General features: G+C 40.7%; 1 pseudogene; it reads right to left on the minus strand.

The window, feature by feature from the left end:
* Positions 1-1166: 1166 nt before the first annotated feature.
* LOC110291944 (tether containing UBX domain for GLUT4-like) lies at positions 1167-6204 on the minus strand (annotated as a pseudogene).
* Positions 6205-14361: the final 8157 nt, after the last annotated feature.

Genomic DNA, 14361 nt, shown 5'->3' on the forward strand with positions numbered 1-14361 from the left:
TGAGACAATGCGGGGGCCTAGCAAACACAGGAGTGGATGCTCACAGTCAGCTATTGGATGGATCACAGTGCCCCCAAGGGAGGAGCTAGAGAAAGTACCCAAGGAGCTAAAGGGAACTGCAACCCCATAGGTGGATCATTATTATGAACTAACCAGTACCCCAGAGCTCTTGTCTCTAGCTGCATTTGTATCAAAAGATGGCCTAGTCGGCCATCACTGGAAAGAGAGGCCCATTGGACTTGCCAACTCTATATGCCCCAGTACAGGGGAATGCCAGGGCCAAGGGGTGGGGGTGGGTGGGTGGGGGACTGCTGGGGGAGTGTATTGGGGACTTTTTGGATAGCATTGGAAATGTAATTGAGGAAATTACCTAATTAAAAAAAATCACTTTAAAATATTTTGTTATGCAAAAGAATGACAATTTATTAAGAATGAAATGAGATTTTTTTATATTAACGAGATGCATATGCTTATTGAGTATTATGTGAAGAATTGAAGCTGGGCAAGATTTGTGCTACAGCAGGAAGATGGAATTAGTTAATTTTCTGTTGTGATAAAACACCACTGCCAATAGTGACTTACAAAAGTGATTCCAGAAGGGTAAGAGTACATCAGCCCAGGAAGGCATGGCAGCAAGCAGGCAGTGTGGTGGCTGGAGCAGCAAGTAAAGTTCTCGAACTGGGGAGAGATGGTAAACGCCTCAAAGCCAGGCCCTGGTGTCTTATTTACTGTATCAAGAACACATCGTCTAAACCTTCCCAAAGAGTTCTACCAACTGGAGACCAAGTATACAAATACATGGTCCTATTATGGACATTCTCATTCAACCACTATAAGTGAGTCATCTTTAATGGGTTGTTGTTGTTGTTTTAGCTGGTTGATATTTTGATGTTATAACCATCAATTCTGAGAGTATCAGTTTGCCTAAATACATTGTAAAAATAGTAGAAATTTGTGTAAGGAATTGCTGAAATTTCTGTCCTGATCCCAAGATAAATTCAAGTAATAGTAGTCCTCGTCGTTGTCCTTGCCGTTTTCATCGTCATCGTTGTTGTAGTCTTCATAGTAGTAGTAGTAGTAGTAGTAGTTGTTGTTGTAGTATTCCTTGGGGGGGAGTAGCTGAAAATGGGCATCTCCAGGCTTTCACTTTTTGCCAGTTGGCATCTTCAGCAACTTGGCACTTCACCCAGGTTACTTCTTACATGCTAGGAGGGCTTTGGCAGCCCCAGTGTCCCCTCCTTGGTGATTGACTTGGACTCTAGGGACACAGGGTCAGGTGCCTCGAACCTGCCTCATTCGGCCTCCCTCAATCTACAGGAGAAATCAGGGTTCCAGTTACAGGTGAGCAAGGAGTTGGCTCCAATGACAAACAGATGCAGACACAAAGAGAGTGTGTATCTGAATGTAATTTTCTCAAAGCGAGCATCAGAGTTTTAATACAGAAGAAAAGAGGAAAGTTAGGTGACACATCAACCAGGTACAATGAGGCTACTGGATGCTTAATGACTCTAACACAAAACAGAGGAGTGCAAACATAAAGACTGGCAGGAACTGGGCAATAAAACAACTGAGACAAGGTCAGCTCTACCTAAGGTCAGCTATAGTCTTAGAAGCCAGGTGTGAGGTCTTTACACTCCCAGGGCAAGGGCTTTCACACCCAAGTCATGATTCTAATTAGGGAGTTCCGCTCTAGCTAACCTTCTCATGAATAATGCAATATTCTAAAACCACAATCTACTTCCTAAACCATTGTAAATTCCTGTATATAGGAGTGATTTGACTTTTATTCTAAGTGATTGTGGGGGGACTTTCTACTAATGAGTAATATAGTATGCCATACAAAACTATAATAAGAATTCTAAACTTACATTGCTAAGCTTTCCCTGAGATTTCTAACTCTATGTAGTAAGTAGTAATGCTTGATTTCTTTCACTATCTCTCTTACAATACTAGAGGCAATTCTAAGTGTTACTGAATAGGTAACATTCTTAATGAATTTCAAGCCCAGGGTCGTCTCAAGGACTACCTAGGCCATTGGTAAAGGCCAGGAAACAATGTTCAATTTTGCTTAGGTATTTGGCAAGTCATTGCTGGAGCCACCTCTAATGAAACAATACTAAAAGAAAGCACACAGATCCATCGTAAGGACAAGTTTGGAGCATTTGTTATATACGGGATGCCATGGTTCCAGGAGACTAAGTTTCCATGAACTTTTCACCTCTGGACTGCATCCAGGTTTCTAGGACTACACTCGAGTCACTACTGGAGTGGGTGTAGCAGTCAGGGGCTGATAGAAGTGGTACGGGCCTGGTGGCCTGGGACATACACCTGGCCACCAGAATAGCAGCAGCAGGTGGGGAGACAGCATGTTCTAACAGCTCAGGTTCCAGGTAGAGACCTCTTGGTTCTTCAGTCCCAAAGCACACACAGAAGCACAGAAGAGATTTATCTAAAAGAGAGTCAGTATGTGGTCATCCAGGAACATTTTGGGAGGAGTGATGAACAGCCAGCTCCTAAGAGAGTCTCACAGGTCCCCCCACTGGCTCATGGGTAAAAGAAACCCTGTAGAATGTCAGTCAGTTTTTCTTTCATCTGAGCCTCCCTGAAGGCCTTGGTCGCTAAGAGGTCTTTTTCCAGACACTTCTGCTCGCTCACTCATGAGGTGCTCCAGGTGTCTCCTCACATCATCCAAGGTCACTTTAAAGAACTCACCAGGTACCTCTGCTGGCCAGGACAGCAACAGGCCCTCCAGACCCAGGTGGCACACTCCAGGATCTCAGTTAAGCAGTGGTTCGGGCTCCTGCTGTGATCATTACCAGGGTTTTACATCTTGGGCTCAGATGGACCCTTCTGTCTCCACCCACTGGCCCCTACCATGGAAAGAAAGGAATATGGCAGAGGCAGGCTCCTTTGTGCTTTGCTTCCCCTGAGTATTTGCTGCCTTTGGAACACCCTTAACCCTGAGGTACTTGTATCACCCTGATGGTTCAGGTCTTTGCTATTGAACTCTCCAGACTTCAAAGAAAGCAAGGGGCTAGTAGAGCAGGCTGGACTGCTACCAACTCCTGTTTGCCCATGGTGTCACACTACTTTATGACAACCCTGAAGGTAGTGCCTTTTAGTCCCAGTTCTACAAAGGCAGAGCTACCAGTTGTTAACTCTCAAATCCTGGGATAAATGGCTGAGGCATCTATTTAAAAGCAGACCTGGTAGCCAGTTCTCCCAGCATCCTTTCCAACAATCTCCAGCATAGGAGTTGGGCTAGTTTTCCCTCGAAGTTCCCAAAGGGTCTGGCTAGAACAGAAAATGTCCAACAATTTGAATCATGTTCTCAGGCCCACTAGTGTAGCTCCAGGACACAGGCACCATCTCCAGCTTGGCATTGTGAGGCAGGTTGGCAAATCTCTATGAGATCAAGCAGGGTCCTCTGAAAGTTCAGATCATATTCTTTCTGCTGGGGTTGGGGTCCTGCTGCAGACACGTGACCTTCAGTAGCTGCAGTAGTATGGTGCTATGTAGTTGAGACCATTTGGGGGCAGCAACAGCAGTGTGCAGCCCCTGCTGCCATCTTCCAATCACATCTTAATTATTCATTTATTTTATGAAACTAAAGTCATCAATCAAGTAACAATTTTTTTTAATTTTTAATATTTTTTATTACATATTTTCCTCAATTACATTTCCAATGCTATCCCAAAAGTCCCCCATAGCGCCCCCCACTTCCCTACCCACCCATTCCCATTCTTTTGGCCCTGGCATTCCCCTATATTGGGGCATATATAGTTTGCAAGTCCAATGGGCCTCTCTTTCCAGTGATGGCCGACTAGGCCATCTTTCGATACATATGCAGCTAGAGACAAGAGCTCCGGGGTACTGGTTAGTACATCATGTTGTTCCAACAATAGGGTTGCAGATCCCTTTAGCTCCTTGGGTACTTTCTCTAGCTTCTCCATTGGGAGCCCTGTGATACATCCAATAGCTGACTGTGAGCATCCACTCCTGTGTTTGCTAGGCCCCAGCATCTTCTCACAAGAGACAGCTATATCTGGGTCCTTTCAGCAAAATCTTGCTAGTGTATGCAATCAGCGTTTAGAAGCTGATTATGGGATGGATCCCTGGATATGGCAGTCTCTAAATGGTCCATCCTTTCATCACAGCTCCGAACTTTGTCTCTGTAACTCCTTCCCTGGGTGTTTTGTTCCCAATTCTAAGAAGGGGCACAGTGTCCACACTTTGGTCTTCATTCTTCTTGAGTTTCATGCGTTTATCAAATTGTATCTTATATCTTGGGTATCCTAAGTTTTGGGCTAATATCCACTTATCAGTGAATACATATTGTGTGAGTTCTTTTGTGATTGTGTTACCTCACTCAAGATGATGCCCTCCAGGTCCATCCATTTGGCTAGGAATTTCATAAATTTATTCTTTTTAATAGCTGAGTAGTACTCCATTGTGTAAATGTACCATAATTTCTGTATCCATTCCTCTGTTGAGGGACATCTGGGTTCTTTCCAGCTTCTGGCTATTATAAGTAGGGCTGCTATGAACATAGTGGAGCATGTGTCCTTTTTACCGGTTGGGACATCTTCTGGATATATGCCCAGGAGAGGTATTGCTGGATCCTCTGGTAGTACTATGTCCAATTTTCTGAGGAACTGCCAGAAAAGTAACAATTTTTTAAATCAAACATTCTAAAACAATATCATAAAAGTATACTAATTTGATACCAGAATGAAAATGGGAAAATATTGAAAGCTTCTGTTTTCCCTAAACGAACCATTTAGCTTTTTATGAGAGTTAAGATCATTTTGGTACAGTAAAGCACTGTGGTTCATAACTACACTAGTCGCTGGTCCATCTGAGCTGAGGTGTTCCCAGAAGCGTTTGCTGAAATTGTATGGGAATATATGAAACAGAAGTATGTGTTGCGTATTCAGAAGCCAGGCTGCCGGAGAACTTGCAGGCTGTAACATTGGTAAGCATTGCCAGAAAGCAGCTCAAGTCACTGTGTCTTGGAATATGAATTAATATTTGCCAAAGTTATACATCCAGAAAACCTTCACTATTGCCAAAATGTTTAGACCTTCCTATCCTTATCACTCAGTCCCATGTCCCCAGAAGGAGTGGGGACCATTGTTTTAAAGGTCTTAAGATTTACTTGTAAGCACATGTACAGATGACACACAAAAATTATTAAATATGTAAAATCTACATGAATTAATAACATACATGATTCTGCTCATTGCTGAAGTGAGAATGAGAAACTGGAGTGGTAATCTGGTTCGGGTTTGGTTTTTAATGTTTGCTAACGAGTTGCAAACACAGGAGTACCGACTGCACTTAACAAATCTGACCAGGTGCTGCTAAATTGTTCTTCCCCCTACCCCCCCCCCCCCCGTTTAGTGACAGTAAAGTTTTTAGCACACTGAGATTTTATATCAGGGAATATTAATCAAATTTGAAAATACCTCCATTCTCAGGCAGCTCTTTCATCAGTAAGGTCAATAAAGTGATCCAAGACAGCACAGGAGAAACTAAATTCAATCATACATCACCAGGACAGCCAGAATGCTGGGGCATATTGAGACATAGACTGAGAAGCTATAGAGGTGAATCATGACAGCAAGGCAATAGAGTCATAGGGAAGGTAAACAAGCTAAAATCAGTGAATCAATCCAGTCTCGGGAGTTGGTGAGGCCTTCAAAATTCCAAGGCACTGCCTTATTGAGAACAGTAATCATCCAGAGAAGGAAACAACGCAAGTCACAGACCATAATCTGAGATGCTCTAAAATCTCAGCCACAAATGGCAGTAGAATAGCTATTCGGGCAGTGGTAGGAAAGAACATTTTGGAGCAAGAGCTCGGATGGAAGGTGGCAGAAGATAAAATCTTTCAGCAGCAGTTCAGTAGTTTATCTGGGGAAGGAAGCAAAGACCCATGGTCTAGACACTCACTCCTCAGCAACAGTGGTGGTGGAACACAAGCAAGTGCTCAAACAAGTTATCAAGTTGGAGTAGACGTTAGAGCAGAGCAGATTGTGTCTTGTCTCCAGTAATGGCCATGCCACTCTATTTTGGGGGCTAGATGGAATTCTCTTCCTCTGGGCTTCTTCAAGTTTGTATCTCAGGTGTTGCAGATTATCCAGCTTAAGCACTTCCTCTTAACTTCCTTAGTCACCTCTTCAGCAGTAGTAACTCATTCATGGTCGTTGTTCAATCCATATTATTTGATAGTTACAGATACTGAAAACTAAGTCATAACTTCTGGGTGCAATTACTATTTATCTCACCTGTTACATCTCTGTAGGATGTCATTATGTATCTATATGTGTACATTATATTATATATAAAAATTGCTACTAGAAGAGAGTGTAATCACAACTCAAAAATAATCAAATAAAGAAGATAATGTTGGCCCCACATGAATTGACCCTCGCAGAATTCTTTCAATGAATTTTGCTAACCCCTTATATCTATAACAAATTTTTGGTTTCAATTTGTATTTTTAACAGAAATGTTGATTGCCGTTTAAGTTCCCATTAACACATAAAAGTAGGGAGGAATAATGAAGACAAATATTGAAGAGTAAACCATCCAGTCTGCTATAAGCAATTTTTTGCTGACCTGAGTAATATTTTTGAAATATTGTCTTTAATTAGCTTGAGCTACTGGACAAAATGTAAGACATGGGACAGAAAAAAATTTAAATTTAATCGTATTAAAGTGTGTTCTCCATTATTTATTTAAGTATAGTTAGTCAGCAAAGAAATGCCATTCTGCAGCACAGTATCTACTGACTCCTCGCTGCACACCATCCCACCATGGCTGAAACAAACCACTAAAATGAGGTCTTTACATGCTTGGGTTTGGGGGCAGGGATGCTACATCACTCAAATTACCATACTTCTACCATAAAAAATACACCAACAGCAAATAACTTCTCCTCTAGCATCATAGTGTCGCCCAATAAGGGAAAGAGGAAGCAAGCAATTTGGATGAATTTGATGTTTATTTCTACTGCAGTATCAATTCTAAAAATTTAGGTGGGTATTATTGGATTTTCAACAATAACATTCTCTGATAACTGGAAAAAATCTAAGTCGTCTCTCCCAATTTATTGCAGGGTGATTTTAGTGCCTAGGCATATCAGGTGCTAATAAATATCTGGAGAAATAGTTACAAGTTTTGTATTAGGTACACCGAATTTTAATGCCTTTGGAGGTTTTCTTTTTCCCTAAGACTATTGATGGGACTCCTGCGAAGGTAGAGCTTTAAATCAGAACGCCAAATTATCATGTGAATGGCCTCAAAAATTCAATTATAATGAGCACAACAAAAATGTCTTCCCAGTATTTTCACGTTGATGGTCTCCAGGTCAGCTTCCCTTAGAACAGAGCTCACGAGTGACCTCTAATTTAGTCTGCTTGCATACACCCCAGCTAATTTACAAGTTTGCTGTGTAATGTTAGGAATGCCACTTCCTTGGGCCTGGTGGCTTTATAATCTAAAAATGAAGATGTCTTCCTTCACCAGGGTGTAGTAAACTCCAGCAAATTTTAAAATGATTACATACCCAAAGTGCAATTACTCCATTAAGAAGAGTAATTAAGAAAATGAGTAGGAAACTTTGACAACTCCTTTGGAACCAGGCCATTATTTTCTAAGTAAGGAAACGGGAGAAAAAGCATACAGGGGCAGCCTCCTTACTGCCTTAACTGCCTCTTTAGGGGAGAAAGGATGATCCTGCAATTGACTCTCTCACAGAGAACAAGAGGCCTGTGACCATGCCCTGGGTCTATTATGCCAGCATGTGCAGTCATTAGGGTCAAGTGGCATTTTAAAAAATTATATTCTACAAAAGAGTCCCAATGAAACAATAATTACCATTTAATGGGATTCACAGTGGCATAATAAATATCACTGATCTTCCCCACCTGAGCTCTGAACCAAGTAAGGAAGGCAGATGGTCTCCAAGATACCATCTTTTTTATGGATGGCAGAGGACGTGGTTTTATGAGTGGGAAAGAGGGCTTTCTGATAACTAGACGGAAGATAACCACTGTACATCTCTATCCTGGAGTAAAATTCCTATAACCACTGCTGGGAATATTGAAGCAGCTGCTTCTCTCTCTCCAATATTGCTTTTGAAGGAACAGATGGATTTCATTCCAGGTTTCTTTCCTTCACTAAGAACAATGGAAATTGAAGTAGACACCATCTCAGAAGTTTAAACTTTAAGCTCAGAAGGTACGGTCCTTCTCTCCCTCACCTTTACTCTACATTTTCCAGAATGATTGGCACAGGAAGGAGTGGGTTTTGATATGTTTATTTCCAAGCAAACAATTCTGTATCAGAAAAAATTGACAGTGACCTCTGGTCTAGTCATTTTCAATATCTAACCCACCACTAGGAATTCAGAGATATTGAACAATTTATGTGAAAGTGTTACAATGATCCGTGGTATATATCACACCACATTTATTTCAAGTGGGCATTACACACTGACTGCTTAATAGGGTTTGGCTTCTTAATGAGTTGACACACTGGTAATTACATTAAAAATTATGAATGGGGAAAGGGTGAGAGATAAAGAAATGGAACACTGAAGGGACTGAAGGGGGGAGAAAATGAAGGACAGAAAGGAAGGGAAGGAGGGAAAAAAGTTAAAAGAATTTCAAGCCCAGGTCAGACAGACTTCAAAACATAGATGTTTTACTTCCTGGAATGCCTGCTTGGAGGTGTGACATCTGGGCTTAATGACGACTGCAGTGTTAATGCACACTTAGCAAAGGTGTCCTCCTTAATGATCACATGCTTACTGCTAAGAATATTCTCTCCTTTAAGGACACTCTGCTCCAAGTTCTAACCAGCTCAGGTACCATACAGACTGCATGCTGAGATGATATATATTCCTTGCGTCCTCCGGCTACTCTGACAGAAATGAAATGAATGGCATCAAATACGTAATGGTGTTTCTAATCGTCCTAAAGATCAGCATGATCTGCCATAAATAATGGTATAACTACAACCTCCCATTAGCATGTTTCTGCTATCCTCTCTCCACACAATAAACAAGGCTAAGGTTGTCATTCCTTTGCTGTTAGAGATTGATCACGCACCATTGACAAGCATTGATATATGAGATTAATCTCTTTACCTCATTTATTCACGGTATGATTCTTTGCCAGGCTCACACTGGGTAAGCAAACAATAAATATCATTAAGAAATCACAGGCAATTTTTGGTCAGAAAACCCAAGTAAGAAAAAAGAAGCAATCAAAAAGTTCTAGAGATTTTTTTCTGCTATTCACATTTTTCTGGGATTTAGAAGACTTATTTACAAAGAGTATCTAAGCTCTCACTATGTTCCACTCACTACTTGAATCTGAAAGTAACATTTCAAATGTTTATGTTAGCTGAATAGATACAGAATCATCTTTTAAACTTGCAGTGGTGGTAAATAAGACTCTCCCTGTTTGAAGACACTCAGGTAAATATGCCACTTGCCCTTGCAGTTTAGATTGTCTGCCACTCTGATGAGTAGAGTTGAAGATGATGGCTCTTTGCTTCCTTCCATTACTATGTTTTGTTTCTAGGAAGACAGTAACAGACTATATGAAGACAGAGGCCTGAAACGAGAGAAATCTTAGGTCTTTTATAGTCTTAAATATGTTGATCTGTGATTATAGGTAAAAGTTGCAATTTCACAGAACTGGCATCCAAGGTAGTTAAGTGGTGAAATTGCTGTTATCATCAGCTGCCCTTGTGAACTACTGCAGCTTCAGGAGTAAGTTACCCTCCCTCCTATTCAGTGTGCATTGTGGGGTGTCAGCTCTTGTGACATGTAGGCCTGCCCCTAAAATCATCCTGGTCCTCCACTCCAGTCAAGTTGATCCCAGACATACTAGGAGCACTCTCCAATCAAGACTATACTTCAATTGTATTTCCCAAATATTCACATGAAGTCTTAAATCTTCTTTCCTCTTCAAGGTGTGTATTTTTGTTTACAAAACTACTAGAAACTTAGTAGCTTGAACTTATTTATCTGATAATTGGATAAAAATCATACCTCGTCTCTGGACTTGTCATGGAGTCACCAAGAAGGGATAGTCACTTCTAAGTGCTCTGTAGAAATCTATTAATTTGCCCAGAGGCCCTCAGAATTATAGGACTTTACTCATCTTACTTTGCTTTTGGATATTCTCGTAAACACAATGACCAAAAACAACTTAGAGGAAGAAAGAGCAGGCATTATCCTTCAACTCAAACAATCCATCTTAAATGAAAAAGTCATGAAATCGCTAAGGTTGTTCTCTGACCTACAGATACATGGATGTGTGTAAACTCCACCAGTATATCTTCTGGATTTTTATCAGCTATCATGTTTGATTTTCAAGCACTTCATTTTGTTATAAGTTCAATTTTCCTTATTTAATGCTATTTCAGGGGCGATTGGGAGTGATTGTGTTCTTGGTTGGAGGATATGGGTTATAGGTAGATCAAGGGCTCAGAAGAGAACCAGAGTCCACATCTGCTGATATCATGTATTTTCCCTTGTACAACAATCTACATATCATGGTATCAGATTTGGGGCTATTATTTCCCAAACCAGCAAACCAGAAAAAGCTACACATATATGTTTATAGTGATTTTATTCTCAAATACCAGGATTCAAAGGGAATGTCTGCAAGGCTTGACTGTGACTGTCCCCTGAGAGCTTTTGTGTTTGGATCCTTGGTCTTCAGTCTGTTACACTGTCTGCAAAGACTATGAAATGCTTAGGACATAAAGTCTAACTATAGGAATTGGGCAGAGCTTGAGAGTTTTAGTTGGGCCTTCCTGTCTGTTCACCTCTGCTTCCTGAATATAGATACAATGTGATCAGCCTGTCTCTGGATATTTCTGCCATGCCTTCCTTTCCAGTCTCAGTTGCTGGGATGAAATGATCTCCTCAAAATATAAGCCACAGTAAAGTCTACTTTTTTTAATTGCTTATTATTGTTAGTCATAGAAACAAGGAAAACAACTAGTACAGTGTCATTCAGTAGGTGAATGGATCTGACCTGTAGTATATCCACACAATGGAACATTATTTAGTGCTGAAAAATAATTGGCTTATGAACTATGAAAAGAAAAGCTCTATCTTAACTATCTTAAAAAGCTCTTTTTTATTGGTTATTTTATTTATTTATATTTTAAATGTTATCCCCCTTCCCACCTTCCCAGTTTCCTCATAACAAACCCCCTATCCCTCTCCCCTGACTCGATGAGGGTCCTCCCCCACCTACCCAGCCACTCCAGCCTCATCACTCTAGCATTCCTCTATGCTGGGGCATCAAGCCTTCACAGGACCAAGGGCCTCTACTCCCATTCATGTCTGACAAAGCCATCCTCTGCTGCATATATGGCTGGAACTGTGAGTCCCTCCATGTGTACTCCTTGGTTGATGATTTAGTCCCTGGGAGCTCTGAGGAATCTGGTTGGTTGATATTGTTGTTCTTCCTATAGGTTTGCAAACCCCTTCAGCTCCTTCAGTCCTTTCTATAACTCCTCCATTGCAGTCCCCATACTCAATTCAATGGATGGTTGCAAACATCCACATCTGTATTGGTCAGGCTCTGGCAGAGTCTCTCATGGGGCAGCTATAAAATGATTCCTGTCAGTGTTTGAAAGGTTCCATCAAGATATACTTTATAGACAACAAACCTTCAGAATTTGAGAAAAAAAGTTAACTATGAAGGACAGAATGTATCTTCCAGAATGCTTCTTACATGTACTCAACTTTACTTAGAACATATAATTCTATGAAAGGTCAACTCATAAGCCTGATGGATCAGGACCACTAGGGTAGAAAAGAAACGAATGCTGAATAGGTAGGGAGAGAGTGGGCAGCCTTGTCTAGTCCCTGATTTTAGTGGGATTGCTTCCAGCTTCTCACCATTTACTTTGATGTTGGCTACTGGTTTGCTGTAGATTGCTTTTATCATGGTTAGGTATGGGCCTTGAATTCCTGATCTTTCCAAGACTTTTATCATGAATGGGTGTTGGATTTTGTCAAATGCTTTTTCAGCATCTAAGGAGATGATCATGTGGTTTTTGTCTTTGAGTTTGTTTATATAATGGATTACATTGATGGAGTTTCTTATATTGAACCATCCTTGCATCCCTGGGATGAATCCTACTTGGTCAGGATGGATGATTGTTTTGATGTGTTCTTGAATTCAGTTAGCGAGAACTTTATTGAGGATTGTTGCATCAATATTCATAAGGGAAATTGGTCTGAAGTTCTCAATTTTTGTTGGGTCTTTATGTGGTTTAGGTATCAGAGTAATTGTGGCTTCATAGAATGAGTTGGGTAGAGTACCTTCTGATTCTATTTTGTGGAATAGTTTGTGAAGAACTGGGATTAGTTCTTCTTTGAAGGTTTGATAGAACTCTGCACTAAACCCATCTGGTCCTGGGCTTTTCTTGGTTGGGAGACTATTAATGACTGATTCTATTTCTTTAGGGGATATGGGACTGTTTAGATCATTAACCTGATCTTGATTTAACTTTGGTACCTGGTATCTGTCTAGAAACTTGTCCATTTCATCCAGGATCTCCAGTTTTGTTGAGTATAGCCTTTGGTAGAAGGATATGATGGTGTTTTGGATTTCTTCAGGGTCTGTTGTTATGTCTCCCTTTTTGGATGGATCACAGGGCCCCCAATGGAGGAGCTAGAGAAAGTACCCAAGGAGCTAAAGGGATCTGCAATCCTATAGGTAGAACAACATTATGAACTAACCAGTACCCCAGAGCTCTTGACTCTAGCTGCATATGTATCAAAAGATGGCCTAGTCGGCCATCACTGGAAAGAGAGGCCCATTGGACTTGCCAACTTTATATGCCCCAGTACAGGGGAACGCCAGGGCCAAGGGGTAGGGGTGGGTGGGTGGGGGGTTGGGGGTGGCGGGAGTGTATTGGGGACTTTTTGGATAGCATTGGAAATGTAATTGAGGAAATTACCTAATAAAAAAAAAACAAACAGACAAAAAAAAAGAAATAAACGAATGCATTCAACTTCTATGAAGGAGTAAATTAAATGGCAATATATTTGCCACAGCTCCTACAATGTATAAAATAGTATACTTTCCAAACCCTAACACAATATAAAAATGCACTAACTAGTAGAGACACTATTTAGAATTAGACTTTTTTTTTTTTTAAGATAAAATGATGCATTCACACTGCGTAGTTCAGACTAGCCTGGAATTTGAATGTGAGGATTTCAAACATGCCTTACCATGTTCAACTACATTCTTAGCTAAAACAAATGAAGAGGTATCAAGAAAACCACATGTGCGTGGTGAACTTGTCCTGAACTGGGGAATTCTGTGAGGCTTAAGTTACCCACTGCAGATACTAGGACACTGACACCTGTGTATGACTTGTCTTCCTTTGGGTTTATGCCAAAAAGAATGGTTTTTACTTAGCTCGGGCCAAGAAGGACAGAAGGGTGTTTAGTGTTTAAGTCCCTCTCTCACTATTTACTAAAATAAGAGAAATGTTGTTTACCATCTCAGAAGGATGATGAAGCCAACACAATTAACTTGCTGTAACTATTATAATTTATATTTATAGTGACTACATGTTTTGAGACCTGCCACTCTTTGCTAATTTACTCATCCATTTAGAGATAGCATTAGAGCTCTCACTGTCTGTTCTAGACACTGGCACACAGATATGAACACATGAACATATGGATACCATGACACTTTTGACTAATAAGAATGGATAAAATGGGGCTGGTGAGATGGCTCAGTGGGTAAGAGCACCCGACTGCTCTTCCAAAGGTCCAGAGTTCAAATCCCAGCAACCACATGGTGGCTCACAACCATCCGTAACGAGATCTGGCGCCCTCTTCTGGAGTGTCTGAAGACAGCTACAGTGTACTTACATATAATAAATAAATCTTTAAAAAAAAAAAAAAAAAAAAAAGAATGGATAAAATGAACCCAACCCATACAATGGTATCAGCAAAGGCAGGGAGATTCTGAAAGGGACAACACATGAGAACTAAATACCACTACTGACTGAATTTTTATATGGTAGTCAGCTTTTTGTCATTGTGATTAAAGAAGTAAAATAAAATAGCCAAGTTTGACTAATGAAGTACAAAAGCTTATTTTGGCTGGCATATCTGGAAGTCTCTGATCATATTTAGTAAGCTCTATTGCATATAGACCATTAGCAAGGAAGTGCCCCACAGTTGGCAGATATTAGAGAAAACCTGCCAGCCTATGGCCTCTGAGAAGCAAATAAAGAAGACAGGATCTGAATATTCACTTCAAGATTACACCCTCATTTGCTCAACTTCCTCCC

Source organism: Mus caroli, unplaced genomic scaffold, assembly GCF_978045245.1.
Source record: "Mus caroli unplaced genomic scaffold, Mus_caroli_1 scaffold_3, whole genome shotgun sequence".
NCBI lineage: Eukaryota > Metazoa > Chordata > Mammalia > Rodentia > Muridae > Mus > Mus caroli.